Below are 15,174 nucleotides of genomic sequence, written 5' to 3'. Positions count from 1 at the left end.
TCGGCCGAAGAGCCAAGTTTTGAGTGCTTTCTGAAGTCCTTCAGGGAAGGGGAGGTGAGCAGGTGGAGGGGGAGATTGTTCCAGGATTTGGCGGTGAGGTGGGAGAATGAGCAACGTCCGTAGCGTTTGCGGCGGATGCAGAGAACATGGCCTTAGGCAAGAGAAGCTGAGTGGAGGTCTCTGGTTGGTCGGTGTAGAGAGAGGAGGTTGATGATGTACGTAGGTTCAGCGTTGTGGAGGGCTTTGTATGCCTGCAGGAGGAACTTGAAGAGGCATCTTTGCTGGACGGGGAACTAGTGGAGGGCCCCGAGGTGGGGGGTGATGCTGGTTCTTCTGGGGAGGTCGAGGATGAGTCTTGCTGCTGTGTTCTGGATGGTCTTAAGGCAGTTCATGAGCTGTTTAGTGGTTCTGGCATAGAGTACGGTGCCGTAGTCCCGTCAGCTAGAGATGAGGGCCTGGGTGACTGTTTTCTTGGTAGAGATGGAAATCCATTTGAAGATCTTGAGGAGCAGGCGGAGGATGTGGAAGCAGGCAGAGGAGACGATGGTGATCTGTTGCTTCATGGTCAGTTGTGTCCAGAATAATGCTGAGGTTGCGTGCATGTTTGGCGGTTATGGGTGGGAGACCGAGGGTAGTGGGCTACCAGGTGTCATCCCAGGGGAGGTGCTTGTTCCCAAAGATGAGGATCTCTGTTTTGTTTGAGTTTAGCTTGAGGCAGTTAGTCCTCATCCAGGTGGCGATGTTGGTCACAGAGTTTTGGAAGTTGGTTTGTGTGGTGGCAGTCCCGTCAGAGAGGGAAGAGGACGATCTGTGTGTTGTCGACATGAGAGATGATGTTGAGTCCATGGGTGTGTGCGATGTCTGCCAGTGAAGTCATGTAGATATTGAAGAGGCGCCCTGTGGGATGCCACAGATGATGTCTTTGGGTGTGGACATGTGGGGAGGGAAGAAGATTCTCTGTGTTCGGCTGGAGAGGAAGGAAGAGATCCAGTTGAGTGCATTTTGAATGCCAATGCTGTGGAGTCTGGTGATGAGAGTGTGAGACAGTGTCGAAGGCTGTGGATAGGTCGAGGAGGATGAGGGCTGCTATTGCCCCTAGGTCAAGGAGGTGCCTTTTGTCATCGGTAGCTGTGATCAAAGCGGTTTTGGAACTGTGATTGGGCCAGAATCTGGAATGGGGTGGGTCGAGCAGGTTGTTGTGTTCGAGGTAGTCCGTGAGCTGGCGGTTGATGGCCTTTTCCAAGACTTGGGCTGGGAATGGGAGAAGCTAGATGGGGTGTAGGAAAGTGCCACTGTTGGCATGGTTACCCCCACGCTATTTGCCTAGTGTTGATGCCATATTTGATGGAAAGTGTGCTGGGATCCTGCTAACCAGGCCCCAGCACCAGTGTTCTTTACCAAAAACTGTACCTTTGTTTCCACAATTGGCACAACCCTGGCACACAGTTAAGTCCTTTGTAAAAGGTACCCATGGCACCAAGGGCCCTGTGGCCAGGGAAGGTCTCTAAGGGCTGCATCATGTATTATGCCGCCCTAGGGGACACCTCACCAAGCACATGCAGCCTGTGTGTGTGTGTCAGTGGGGAGAAAAAGACAAAGTCGACATGACATGTTGGTTTGTAGGATAGAGACCAACAGGATTAGGTTTGTGCCCCCCTCCCCAAAGGGAGTGGGCACAAGGAGGGTGTAGCCACCCTCAGGGACAGTAGCCATTGGCTACTGCCCTCTGACCCCTAAAATGCCCCTAAATCTAGGATTTAAGGGCCTCCCTGAACCAGCTCACCAGATTCCTGGTGACCTGACAAGAAGAAGGAAGGACTGCTTAGCTGAAACCCCTAGCAGAGAAGAAGGAAGACAACAACTGCTTTGGCCCCAGCCCTACCAGGCTGTCTCCTGCTTCAAAGAACCTGCAAAAGCACAGTGATGCGTCCAGCGGGACCAGCAACCTCTGCCAAGCACCAGAGGACTGCCCTGCACCCAAAAAGACCAAGAACTCCTGAGGACAGCGGCCCTGTCCAAGAAAAACCAACAACCAAGGACTTCCACCTAACTCTGGATGCATGAGTCCTGACCCCTGTGCACCCGACACCCAGGGGCCGTGTCCAGGTGGTGCACCCAGCAAGAGAGAGTCCCCAGGCGATTGCGAGCAAATGCCCACCCTGGGTTGAACTCTCCACGACGATGCCTGTAGAGGGAATCCTGAGGACCCCCCATGACCACAAAGCTCCGGACGAAGATATCCGATGTCTAAAGACACACTGCACCGCAGCTCCCAGGCCTTGGAGAAACCAACACCTAGTGCAGCTTCGTTCAGCAGGCGACCCTCCTCCCTGTCTGACTGGTGGTGTGCCCAAGACACCTCCCTGGACCCTGCCTGCAGCCTCTGAGTGACCCCCGGGGTCCCCTCACAGACCAGCTTTGGAAACCCAACATCTTGTTTGCACCCTGCACCCGGCCACCCCTGTGCCGCTGAGGGTGTGTGTTTGGTGCCCACTTGTGGCCCCTCCAGTTCTCCTCTAATCCCCCCTGGTCTGCCCTCTGAGTCACAGGTATTTACCTGCAGGCAGACCTGATTCCGAGTTACCACTGTCTCCATAGGAGCCCACGTTAAATTTGCTCATCTTTGACCTATGCACCCGGCCAGCCCGGTGTTGCTGGTAGTGGGTGCGTGGGTTTAACTTGAACCCCAACTGGTGGACTTCCTAAAACCTGGAGACTGAAACTGTAAGTGTTGTACTTACCTGTAAAACGATCTAACATTTCTTCCCCCCCCGGAACTGTTTCTGAAAAAAATTGCTTTAAGAGCCCATTTTTAAAACAGATTATTGCCAATAATTCAAGAACTGTATAACCTATTGATTTCAAACAAAGTACTGTTGATACATGTGTGAAATACAAATCTATTGAAGTACTTACCTGCATTGAATCTTGTGGTTCTAAAAATAAATTAAGAAAATATATTTTAGATATATAAAAACCATTGGTCTGGAGTTAAGTCATTGAGTGTGGGCTTCTTCTATTGTCTGTGTGTGTACAACAAATGCTTTGCACTCCCCTCTGATAAGCCTAACTGCTCGACCACACTACCACAAAAGAGAGCATTGGTATTATCTACTTTAGCCTCTGGGGAACCCCTGGACTCTGAGCACACTATGTCTCACTTTGGTATAGTATATACAGACCCAGCTTCCTGCATGGGGCGGTAGTTTTTGCGCTCGCTGGGATCGGCTGAGGGTTTCTTCAGGAGGGGCTTGACCTCGGCATACTTCCAGGCACCAGGGATGGTGGCTGTGGAGATGGAGCTGTTGAGGATTTCTGTGAGTGAAGCTGTGAATGTTTCTCCTCCTAGGTTGTAGAAATGGAGCGAGCAGGGGTCAACGGGGGATCCGGAGTGGATGGAGGCCATGATGGATAGGGTGTACTTGGTAGAAAGATGCTTCCGTTCAGTGATCCTGTGGGAGGGGGGGAGTGGCTGGATAGGTTGTGGGGTAGTCGAGGTCAGTGAGTTGGGGGTTGTAGTTGCTGTAGACGTTGGCAATCTTGTGGTGGAAGTAGTCCAATAGCGTGTCGCAGAGGGCTTGGGAGCGGTGGATCCTGTTCTCTGTAGCAGAGAGGCAGGAGAATTCTCTGACGATACGAAAGAGTTCCCTGGTGTGGTTGGTACTTCCCTGGTACTTGCCTCAATGTGGGTGGTGAGTGCTTCTTTCTTGGTCTCTTTAAATTGGTGGTGGTATCTTTTGAGGGTAGTTCTGAAGGAGCTGAGGTTGGTGATGGTCTTATTGGATCGCCAGTGTCTTTCTTGTTTTCTGCAGTGTCGTTTGAGGGTCAGAAGTTCCACGGTGAACCATTTGACTTGCTTGGTGGGCTTGCTGCTGGTGGTCCTCATCAGCGGGGCAATGGTGTCAGCAGCTGAGGAGATCCAGTTGGAGAAGTTTTGCATGTGGCGTTCAAGAGTGTCTGCGGGGACGGGTCTGGCTTCTTTGAGGGCGGCGATCCAGGGAGTTTCAGTGACATCGCTCGAGTTGCAGCGGAGGATGCTGGGGGTCTCGTCTGGGCTCCAGTTCGTCCCTCGATGCTGAAGTGGACAATGTTGTGGTCTGTCCATGTTACCTGGGAGGTGTGGGAGAACTTGGCTATGTTACTGGAGGAGAACACGGGATCTAGTGTATGTCCTGCACTGTGCATGGAGGCGGTGACCAGCTGAGAGAGGCCGATGATGCTCATGTTATTGAGGAGTGAGGTGTAGTTGGTGTCATCAGGGTCTTCTAGGTGGAAGTTTAGGTCCCCCAGGAAGATGTAGTGGTTGGAGGCGATTTCCGGGGGGTTTAAGTCCAGGATTGAGTTGCAGTAGCTGTGGGGGAGTCAGGGGGTCTGTAGGCAAGGATTCCTCTGATGGTGGATTTGGCGTCGGGTTTGATCTGAAAGTTGAGGTGTTCCATGATCGGTGTTGTGTTGTTGTCTGAGACGGTGCACGGGAGGATGTCCTTGTGGATGATGCTGATGCCTCCGCCGTGTCTGTTGGGGTGGTAGCCGTGTATCATCTTGCATCCGGGGGGTGAGGCAGTGGCGATGTCTGGTGAAAAGGCGGGGTGAGCCAGGTTTCAGTGATGAACATAATGTCGGGTGCAAGGGTGGTGATGGTGTCCCAGATTTCTATGGCGTGCTTGCAGAGGGATCGGGCGTTGAGTAGTGCACAGTGGAGTTGAGGTTTGTAGCTGAGAGTCTGCTGGGTGGAGATTGCAGTGGTTCCAACATTGCAGGAGAAATGGAAGTTTGGGCAGAAGGGGCTTTTGTGGATAGAGGCGGTGCTGCAGTTTTGAGCCTTTGGCCTGAGGTTCTTGATTTGGATTGAGGAGTACCGGCATCAGGTTGCAGATCCAGGGGTCCTGGCGCTGGGTGCAGTCCAGGTGCAGATAGGCCTGTGTTCGGCGCGGTTTGACGCGTCAGCAGCACACCCCCAGAAAATCACACAGCAACCGCCATTAAGTAGGTCCTGGGGGGAGGTCCTGGGGGAAGGGAGGGAAGGAGGGGAGCAAGGCAGGAATACGATAGCAGGCCTGAGGGGGGCACCCAGGGACACAAGGACAGCAAAAAGGGGGAAGAGTGCGGGGAGGGGGACCAGATGGGGGCTAAGCAGGCAGCGTCTGGGGCAGAGGTACTATGCTGCAGGCGCTATGTAGCGCTTTGCAGCAGTGCCAGGGGGAGCTGGAGGAGCCTGCTCCATGGGATTGCACAGCGACACCATTAAGTAGGTCCCCCGGGGGGGGGGGGGCAAGATTAGGAAATAACGGCGGGACACGTGGGGCCTGAGCAGGAGCCTACAGGGACACGTGACCATGGGTGTAGGAAGTGTTGGGGATGCGGGGGATGTACCCCCCAGATTTTGGGGGGTGGGGGACACGGGGGACAAAGGTGGGGGGGCAAGGGGACAAAATAATTTCCCCTCTCACATCTATTATTCCGAGGGCCATTAGCACACAAAAGCGCTACTTATAATAGCCATGTACCGACCATCCTCCCATCTGATGGTAACAGAATGAAGGTGAGTCAAGAGGCCCCCTGCACCCTCTGCCCTTTTGTTTGTCCTGTTCACAGCTGTGGGCATTAAGGGTGCTCATAAGAACAAAGGGCACAAGGAGGAGAAAATAATTTTGGATGATTACTGTCTGCATCAACTGCCACCGCCTTGAAGAGGAGCACTGCAGGACGCCTTCAAGAGGAGCTGCAACACAAGGAGGAAGATCTATAGAGGAAACAGAGTCCCACTCACCCTGATGCCTGCAGGCTAGAAAGGAGACTCTGTGAAACACAATATTTGTTTTTGCCTAAGATCACACCACTTGGTGAAACAGTGAAGTCGAGATTGACTCCAGATTTTACCTTTTCACACAACAATTTAGCTATTAGAAGGGTGTATTTTTCTAACATTTATGTTTAATGTTTGTTTATCTGGGTAATGAAGGGCTTGATTACAGCGTGGCTAACAGGGAGAAGCCATATTTCATTTTGGGTCGTAATGCCTAGCATTATTTATGTTGTTGTTATCGTTACATACTTCAGCATATTGAAGTATATTATCTTTTCTCTATCTTTTCTTCACTCTACTCTGAAACAATCTACCCTATGCCACTGCACCCTACACCACTTTTCTCCACTCTGTGCTACTCTACGCCACAGAAATCTATGCTATTCTACTCTAACCATTGTACACTACACCCCTGCACTCTGCCAGTGCACTCTTCACCACTTTACTCAAAGCCAATGCACTCTATGCCAATCTACTCTGCACCACAGCACTCTATTCAACTGTGTCCAATGCCACTGTACTCCGCGCCACAGCACTTTATGCCACTGCACTCTATGCCACTCTACAATACACCACTGTACTCTGCGACCCTCTAATCTGCAACATTGCACTCTCTGCCACTGAACTCCACACCCCTCTACTCTGCACCACTGCACTCAATGCCACTGTACTCTGTCCCACTGCACTCTTTCTACACCACTGCACTCTAATCTACTCTACACCACTCCACTGTAGGGCAATTCACTCTACTTTGAAATCATCTCCTCTATGCCACTGCAATCTATGCAACTCCACTCTGTGCCAGTCTAATCTACCCTGCACCACTCCAATGTACCCTGCGCCACTCCAATCTGCTCTGCACCACTCTATGCTACTGCACTTTACATCACTATGCTCCTCTCTGCAACAATCTACTCTTCACCACTATACTGTACTCTGCAGAAATCTACTCTATGCCACGGCACTCTATGCAACTCTATTCTACTCTGCACCGCTGTACTCTAAGCCACTCTTCTCTACTCTGCATCACTCTACACCAATGCATTCTATGCCACTCTACACCACTGCCCTTTATGACACTCTACTCTGCAACACTGCACTCTACCACTGAAGTATACTCCTCTCTACTCTGCACCGCTCAACTATATGCCACTCTACTGCACTCTACACCAATGTACCATATGCCACTACGCTCTGCCACTCTACTCTGCATCACTGCACTCCACCACTGCACTCTACACTAGTCTACTCTACATTGCACCACTCCACTCTACCATGCACCGCATCACTATGACACAGCACTCTGAACCACTGCAATCTATGCTGTGCCACTCCACTCTGCGGCCCTCGACTCTTCACCACTCTACGCTACTGCACTGTACGCTAAACCAGTGCAGTCTTTGCCAATGCACTGTACACCTCTTTACTCAAACCCAAAGCACCCTATACCACTACACTCTACACCAATCTACTGTGCACCACTTTACTCTATGCCACTTCACTCTAGACCACCCAACTCCACTCTATAACACTTCACTCTGATATTACACTCCATGATACTAGACTGACACTCTATTCCATTAAACTCTAACACTTTCTCCACTCTGTAACTCCATACACAACTCCCTATACGCCACTCCATTCCACTTTACTCCACTCTATGCCACTCCACAACTCTATGCCACTTCAATCTACAATACTCTACTCAACGCCACGCACAACCCTCTATGCCACTCCACTATACAACAATGTACTATGCTCAACAACACTCTACCCAACTTTCTCTATGCCAGTTCACGTTACTTTACTGCACTCTACTCCAGTTCACTCTTCTTTATGCCTTTCCACTCTACGACACTCTCCCACTCCACTCTGACACTCTATTACACTGTGACACTACTCCACTCTACTACTACTTTATGGCATTAGCGCTTGATTAGAGATTCAGCTTTCCATTGAGTGCCTTCTCACTCATATGAGACGTGAGTCAGATTTATCTTTGCCATTTTGGTTACAAGCGCTCTGTAACCCTTTTAACTCGAGCTTAACGAAGGCTTAGGATGATCCTGATACTTGTCTAGGGGATCGAAATATCGTCTGCCAAAGTACCTTGACTTGAATTTGTGATATTGTACATAAGTTGGCATTAGCATAGGTACTATGAGCTAATGACTTCTTGATTCAATATTTGAGTCATTCATGTAAAAGTCGGTGTATAAAAGCTTGTAAATCATTATTGTGGATGCTAACCTTGTAGGAAAGTAGCCTCTTTCTAGCTTAGTTACCCCCACATTTGGCCTGTTTGCCAGTGTGTTTGAGTGTGTCTACTGGGATCTTGCTAATCAGGACCCCAGTAGATATGCTCTCTCACTTAAATTATGGTTGTTGCATACTGGTAACCCAGTATTTCACCCAAAATTGGCATACTGGTGCCCCTTATAAGTCCCTAGTATATGGTACTTAGGTAGCCAGGGCATTGGGGTTCCAGGAGATCCCTAAGGGCTGCAGCATTTCTTTTGCCACCCATAGGGAGCCCAATGCAAAGGCTTCTGAAGGACTGCCATTGCAGCCTGCGTGAAAAGGTGCATGCACCCTTTCACTGCCAGTTACACTGCACCAGGTCACTTATAAGTCACCCCTATAGCAGGCCCTCCAGCCCTGAGGGCGGGGTGCGGAGTACCTGTGTGTGAGGGCACCCCTGAGCTAGCAGAGGTGCCCCCACAACCTCCAGGACCATTTTCCCAGACTTCATGAGTGCGGGGATGCCATTTTACACGTGTACTGGAAATAGGCCACTACCTATTCCCAGCTACATAACGGTAACTCTGAACATAGGTATGTTTGGTACCAAACATGTTGGAATCATACCCCAAGGCTTTTGCAAGCATTGGTTGTATGATTTCATGCACTCTGGGGGCTCCGTAGAGGACCCCCAGAATTGCCATTCCAGCCTTCTGAGGTTTTCCAGGCAGCCCCAGCTGCTGCCACCTCTCAGACACCTTTCTGCCCTTCTATTGCTTGAAAAGCTCAAGCCCAGGAAGGCAGAACAAAGGATTTCCTTTGGGAGAGGGGTGTTACACCCTCTGCCTTTGGAAATAGGTGCTACAGGCTTGGGAGGGGTAGCTTCCTTCCCCAGGCCACTGGAAATGCTTTGAAGGGCACATTTGGTGCCCTCCTTGCATAATCCAGTCTACACCGGATCAGCTACCCCCAGTCCCTGCTCTGGCACGAAACTGGACAAAGGAAAGAGGAGTGACCACTCCCCTGTCCATCACTACCCCAGGTGTGGTTCTCAGCGCTCCTCCAGAGGGTCCCTGGGTTTTGCCATCTTGGATTCTAAGTTGGCAGCGAACTCTGGGAGCATCTGAGTGTCCAGTGCCAGCAGGTGGTATCAGAGCCGTCTCCTGATAGGTGCTTACCTGCTTAGCTGACCAATCCCCCTTTCAGGGCTATTTAGGGTCTCTCCTTTGGGAGGTTCTTCAGATTCAGATTGCAAGACTCCAGCAGAAATCCTCTGTATCCCTTACTTCACCTTCTCACCGAACAAACTGCATCTGGACCCTCCGGGAACTCCACAAACTGCAATAATGAAGCAAAGATGACTTCTGCAACATTGTATCTTCAGCTCTTGCCAGCAAATGCAACTGTTTCCCGGTCGTGCAGCCTCAGAGAACAGCCTGTCTTCAGCCTGCACTAGAAGAATGAACGACTCTCCCTTGGAGTGAAAGAGTCACGCCCCTGCTTCAGCAGGCACCTCTCTGCAACGATGACCATCTGCCTGGGTCCCCTCTCCTGACAAGTTGCATGGATTCTGCATCACGGGTGATGGACTGAAGTGGTCCCGATGGTCCTGGCGTCCTACTGTCCAACTTTGGTGAAGGTAAGAGCTTGCCTTCTCAAGCAAGACAGTACCCCTGTGCACCACATGTTTTTCAGTTTCCACGGCTTGTTGGCATCCTTCTATGAAATTCTTTGTGCACAATGTATCTCCGGCCCCCAGCACTCCTTCCTGAGATGCACAGCTTCCTGAGTGGTTCCCTGGCAGCGTGGGATCCTTTGTTTTTGTGCTGCGTGGGCCTCCTTTTGCAACTCCTTTGTCCCCGTGCTGGGGGACTCCTGTGTGTGCTGGCTGGTCTTCTGTGGGCTCTCTGAGTTGCTGAGAGCCCCCTCTGACTACTCCTCCTGAGTAGAGTCCACTAGGTCCCTCTTGGTCCCAGGCAGTGCCATTTTCCCCTAACCGTGAGCTTTGCGTGTGCCAAGGCTTGTTGGCTGAATCCAGCGACGCAAACCAGACTGCAATCATCCATCCGGTGTGGGATATCATCTACACCGAACAGGAACCCGCATTCATCTTCTTGGGTGCAGTACTAACTGTTGTTCTTCACCAGTGGTTCTTCTTTTGCACCTTGATTCGGGTTAGCAGGGGCTCTTGTCCTCCCTGGACTCTTCTGTGCTTCTTGGACCTAGTCCCATTCTTCCACAGGTCTTGAGGTCCAGGAATCCACCCTTTGTGTCTTGAAGTATCTTCTGGTTCTTGCATTATCTTCTTTCTCGTGTTCTTGTGTGTTCTAGGAAAGTTACTGTGATTTACTCCTGCTTTCCTGGGCTCTGAGGTGGGTTCTGTTACTTACCTTTGGTGTTTTCTAATACTCCCAGCGCCCCTCTACACACCACACTTGCCTAGGTGGGAAACTGACATTCGCATTCCACTTTCTTAGTATATGGTTTGTGTTCCCGCTAGGCCCATTTCTAACCATTGTGATTTTCACTAATTGCACTTTTCTAACTGTTTTTATTGCTATTGCTGCTACTAGTGTATATAATTGGTGTATTTCTTACCTCCTAAGGGAGTACAGTCTCTGTGGTATTTTTGGCATTTGTGTCACTAAAATAAAGTACCTTTATTTTTGTAACACTGAGTATTTTCTTTCATGTGTGTGAGTGCTGTGTGACGACAGTGGTATTGCATGAGCTTTGCATGTCTCCTAGAGAAGCCTTGGCTACAGCTACCCCTAGAGAGCCTGGCGTCTAGGCACTGCCTACATTTCACTAATAAGGGATAACTGGACATGGTGTAAGGTGTAAGTACCATAGGTACCCACTACAAACCAGGCCAGCCTCCTCCAAACCACTGTACTATATAGGTTACTTTTTACATTTTTCTTGTAATTGGTGACATTGGGTTATCCAGATAACTTGTGTAATGCCTGAATACCGATCTTTCTCAATTTCCCCTTGATGTTTTCCCACTACATTTGATCTTTTATATTTTGATTGAATAAATGCATGCAACATTCCATTTGCATACTACTTTAATATCATTGTTTATGGGAGTGGTGTTGCATTTTATTCAAGGGACCCTTGTTTCTTTAAAGTTAGTTTACTGCTCCATTCTAGGACACTCTACTTACTCCATGACACTACGCCACACCAGTCGATGACACATCATTCTCCTTTATGCCATTAACTTTGAGCCATGCTGAATAGTAGTCTCACTAGGGTACAGCATGGCTAAAACACATTGGCAAAGGCAATAGAACTTGCTTAGGCGAGAATGCATGTTTATAAGGTATGAACTTCAAGGTGACTTGCAATATCCTTATGTAAGCAGGGGGTATTTTACCCCATATAATACATGATCACACCACCAACTTTCCCACAAACCACTTAAAACCTTAGGGCATACCTTCTGTCATCCCAAGCTATTAAAGTAGAGCAGAAGAAAGAAAAGCAACATTCATTTTTTTGCTTTAAACAGCTGCATTAATGACCTGATCTGCCTTTTACCTTGGCTGCTAGCTCTGGCAGAAGGCATTTTAATGTCAGAACTCGACTGTAATAACTCTATCATAGTCATTTTCTGATGTCTCTTCTTTGTAATCAGTGAATGTCTTTTCTTTATACTCAGTGACTTGGTGCATCACAAACAGCCGATTCTAAAGAAATTAGTGACTGCAGTTTATACAGAGATTCGATAATCCATGTTTATATAGACTGTAACTCCAAGAGTTTCTTCAGTTGAAATGCTTCTAGTTATGACTGATGTGGAGCTGAGATGCCCAAGATCACACACAGGAGTAGAAGTGTTATTAGAACTATGGTTTCTGAGCACAGTTTACAACTGTTGTACCTGATCGCTTTTGATCTCTCCAGTGCGGTTCCAATTGGCATGAGGCGAAGGGCATGGTGGGTGTGGGGCGCAAAGGGTATGTTCTTCCTTTTTACCCTCCTACCTTGATTTGCTTGGTGCATGAAGATACAAGGTTAATCAACATGTTATTTTCACATTTGAGCTAATTACTTTGTGAAAGTAAATAACAATAAAAGATACTTGCAGACTGTGAAAACATGCCTTCCTTTCTCCCTATTTCACTTCCACTATGTATGATTGTGTATATTTATCGGAGCCTGCAGTTCGTAAACAACTAACGATTTGTATAGGGTTGATTGAAAGTCCCCAAGGCTGTCCCTGTCCCCCCCAGAAATGTATTGTCTCCGCCGCCCCTGCACGTGACAGCAAAAAGTGGGGAGTGCAGGAAGGGTGGAGGGGCGTGAAGGGGGCCAAGTAGGCAGCTGGCCCCCCCAACTAGGCTGTACCTGCCCGGAAGTACTTAGCCATCAGGCACTAAACTCGGTCGCACTGCGCACTTCACACCTCCACTGAGACTGCAGCAACTAAAACCACTGCCTACCCGACCCTGCCCACCAAGGAAACTAGTGCCTCGAGGCTGCCGGCTCCGTACAGAGCACTACACGCCTCCTCTAAGGCTGCAGCACCCCGCAGGTCCAGGCAGATGGGGCCAGATTATCTACTGTTGAAAAAAGACACATCCCAACAGCTGGTCCTGTCAGTCGGACCTTGCCTCCCTATGAACTAGTGCCTCGATGCTGCTGGCTCGGTAGGGAGCACTACACGCCTCCTCTAAGGCTGCAGCAGCCGAAGACCCGGGCAGGTTATCTACAGCTGAAAAAACACAGCCCACCAGCTGGTCCTGTCAGTCGGACCTTGCCTCCCAATAAACTAGTGCCTCGATGCTGCTGGCTCGGTAGGGAGCACTACACGCCTCCTCTAAGGCTGCAGCAGCCGAAGACCCGGGCAGGTTATCTACAGCTGAAAAAAGACACATCCCAACAGCTGGTCCTGTCAGTCGGACCTTGCCTCCCAATAAACTAGTGCCTCGATGCTACTGGCTCGGTAGGGAGCACTACACACCTCCTCTAAGGCTGCAGCAGCCTGCACTGCACGCCCAGGCAGATGGGGCCAGGTTATCTACAGCTCGAAAAACACGGCCAACAGCTGGCCCTGCCAATCCGACCCTGCCTACCAGTGAACTAGCGCCTCGAGGCTGCCGGCTCCGAGGAGAGCACCACACAGCTCCTCTAAGGCTGCAGCAGTCTGCAGGCCCAGGCAGATCGGGCCAGGTTATATACATCTGAAAAAACACAGCCCACCAGCTGGCCCTGCCTATCAATAAACTAGTGCCTCGAGGCTGCTGGCTTCGATGAGAGCACTGCATAGCTCCTCTAAGGCTGCAGCAGCCCGAAGACCCAGGTTATCTATAGCTTAAAAAAACACTGCCAATCCGACCCTGCCTACCAATAAAATAGCGCCTCGAGGCTGCCGGTGCTGTAGAGAGCAGTTCACCGAAGTTGAAGTTCTTCACTCACTCACCCGTGCTGTGCAGCGAAAGGGGCCTCTTCTGCCGGATGCTCAGTTCTCCCTCTCCAGGTGGTGCCCTCTGTGCCGCCCACTAGCTGCAGGTCTGCCGCGGCGCTAGAGTGCTGAGCGCCTGGATACCGTGGTGGTAGATGCAGCGCTAGAGTGCTGAGCGCCTAGACACCGTGGTGGTGGAGGCAGCGCTAGAGTTCAGAGCGCCTGGATACCGTGGTGGTGGAGGCAGCGCTAGAGTGCTGAGCGCCTGGATACCGTGGTGGTAGATGCAGCGCTAGAGTGCTGAGCGCCTGGATACCGTGGTGGTGGCAGCGCTAGAGTGCTGAGCGCCTGGATACCGTGGTGGTAGATGCAGCGCTAGAGTGCTGAGCGCCTGGATACCGTGGTGGTGGAGGCAGCGCTAGAGTGCTGAGCGCCTGGATACCGTGGTGGTAGATGCAGCGCTAGAGTGCTGAGCGCCTGGATACCGTGGTGGTAGATGCAGCGCTAGAGTGCTGAGCGCCTAGACACCGTGGTGGTAGATGCAGCGCTAGAGTGCTGAGCGCCTGGATATCGTGGTGGTGGGGTCAGCGCTGGAGTGCTGAGCGCCTGGATATCGTGGTGGTGGGGGCAGCGCTGGAGTGCTGAGCGCCTGGATATCGTGGTGGTGGAGGCAGCGCTAGAGTGTTGAGCGCCTAGATATCGTGGTGGTGGGGGCAGCGCTAAAGTTCATAGCGCCTAGGCACCATGGTGATGGAGACCGGAGTGAAGGTCGGGAGAGCTGACTTGCTGCTCACTCAGGAGGGACTGAGCCTGAAATAGAGAGGGGCCCTGGTGTCAGCACATGAGGGGCTGGGGCAGGTGCTGTCCCTCAAATGGCCAATCAGAGAGCGGGGGACGTACTACACCCCCCTCCCCACGGAGACACGGGGGGCACAGCCCTCCCCATTCACAGCATATGCTCCCAAAACACAAATAAGGTTCACTGCTGAAACCATCATGCACACACCACAAGCTGGTCCTGCACAACCACACACAAAGCACAACCACACACCAACCACAGCCACCACACATGGACACATCACACCTCCTCACACAGTATAAACTTCACATGTACTGACCTCCCACACTAAACACAATCACACACTTACCCTTACCACACACCGAAACAACACACCTCATACAGTATAAACTTTACATTTACTGACCTCCCACACTAAACACAACCACACACTGACAGCCACCACACACGGAAACAACACACCTCACACCGTATAAACTTTATATTTACTGACCTCCCACAGTAAACACAACCACACACTGACAGTCACCACACACACAACAACACACCTCCTCACACAGTATAAACTTTGCATTTACTGACCTCCCACACCAAACACAACCACACACTAAGCACAGCCACGGAAACAACACACGACCTCAGTATAAACTTTACGTTTACTGACCTCCAATCAGCACACATTTACCACACAACCAGCGCGTCATAGCGCACTGAAGACGCTGCAGGTCAGGGAGAAGCTGTAAGTTCATTCACCGTCGTGTTCTGCCAGAAAGCGCTGCTCACTGCGGATATTCACATTTATTCATGAGAGTTCTGGGGGCGCCTGAGCCATTCAGAGGAAGTTACACACCCCTGCTTCGTTTTCGGGGTACATGTGACGTTCCTGACGGTGGCAACGAGGTTCGTGGAAAGCCC

General features: G+C 50.7%; 1 protein-coding gene across 1 annotated transcript in view; it reads right to left on the bottom strand.

Annotated features, from left to right (window-relative positions):
- LOC138249681 (zinc finger protein 271-like) overlaps window positions 1–14,275 on the bottom strand; it is a 61,149-nt gene extending 46,874 nt beyond the window's left edge. Inside the window, exon 1 of the mRNA XM_069203648.1 lies at window positions 13,479–14,275. The gene's annotated coding sequence lies outside the window, so the exon portion shown is untranslated. The remainder of the gene's footprint in view (window positions 1–13,478) is intronic.
- Window positions 14,276–15,174: the final 899 nt, after the last annotated feature.

The sequence above is a fragment of the Pleurodeles waltl genome, chromosome 8 (genome assembly GCF_031143425.1).
Source record: "Pleurodeles waltl isolate 20211129_DDA chromosome 8, aPleWal1.hap1.20221129, whole genome shotgun sequence".
In the NCBI taxonomy this organism is placed as follows: Eukaryota; Metazoa; Chordata; class Amphibia; order Caudata; family Salamandridae; genus Pleurodeles; species Pleurodeles waltl.
The sequence above is the reverse complement of the archived record's forward strand: the minus strand, read 5'-3'. Positions and strand labels throughout refer to the sequence as shown.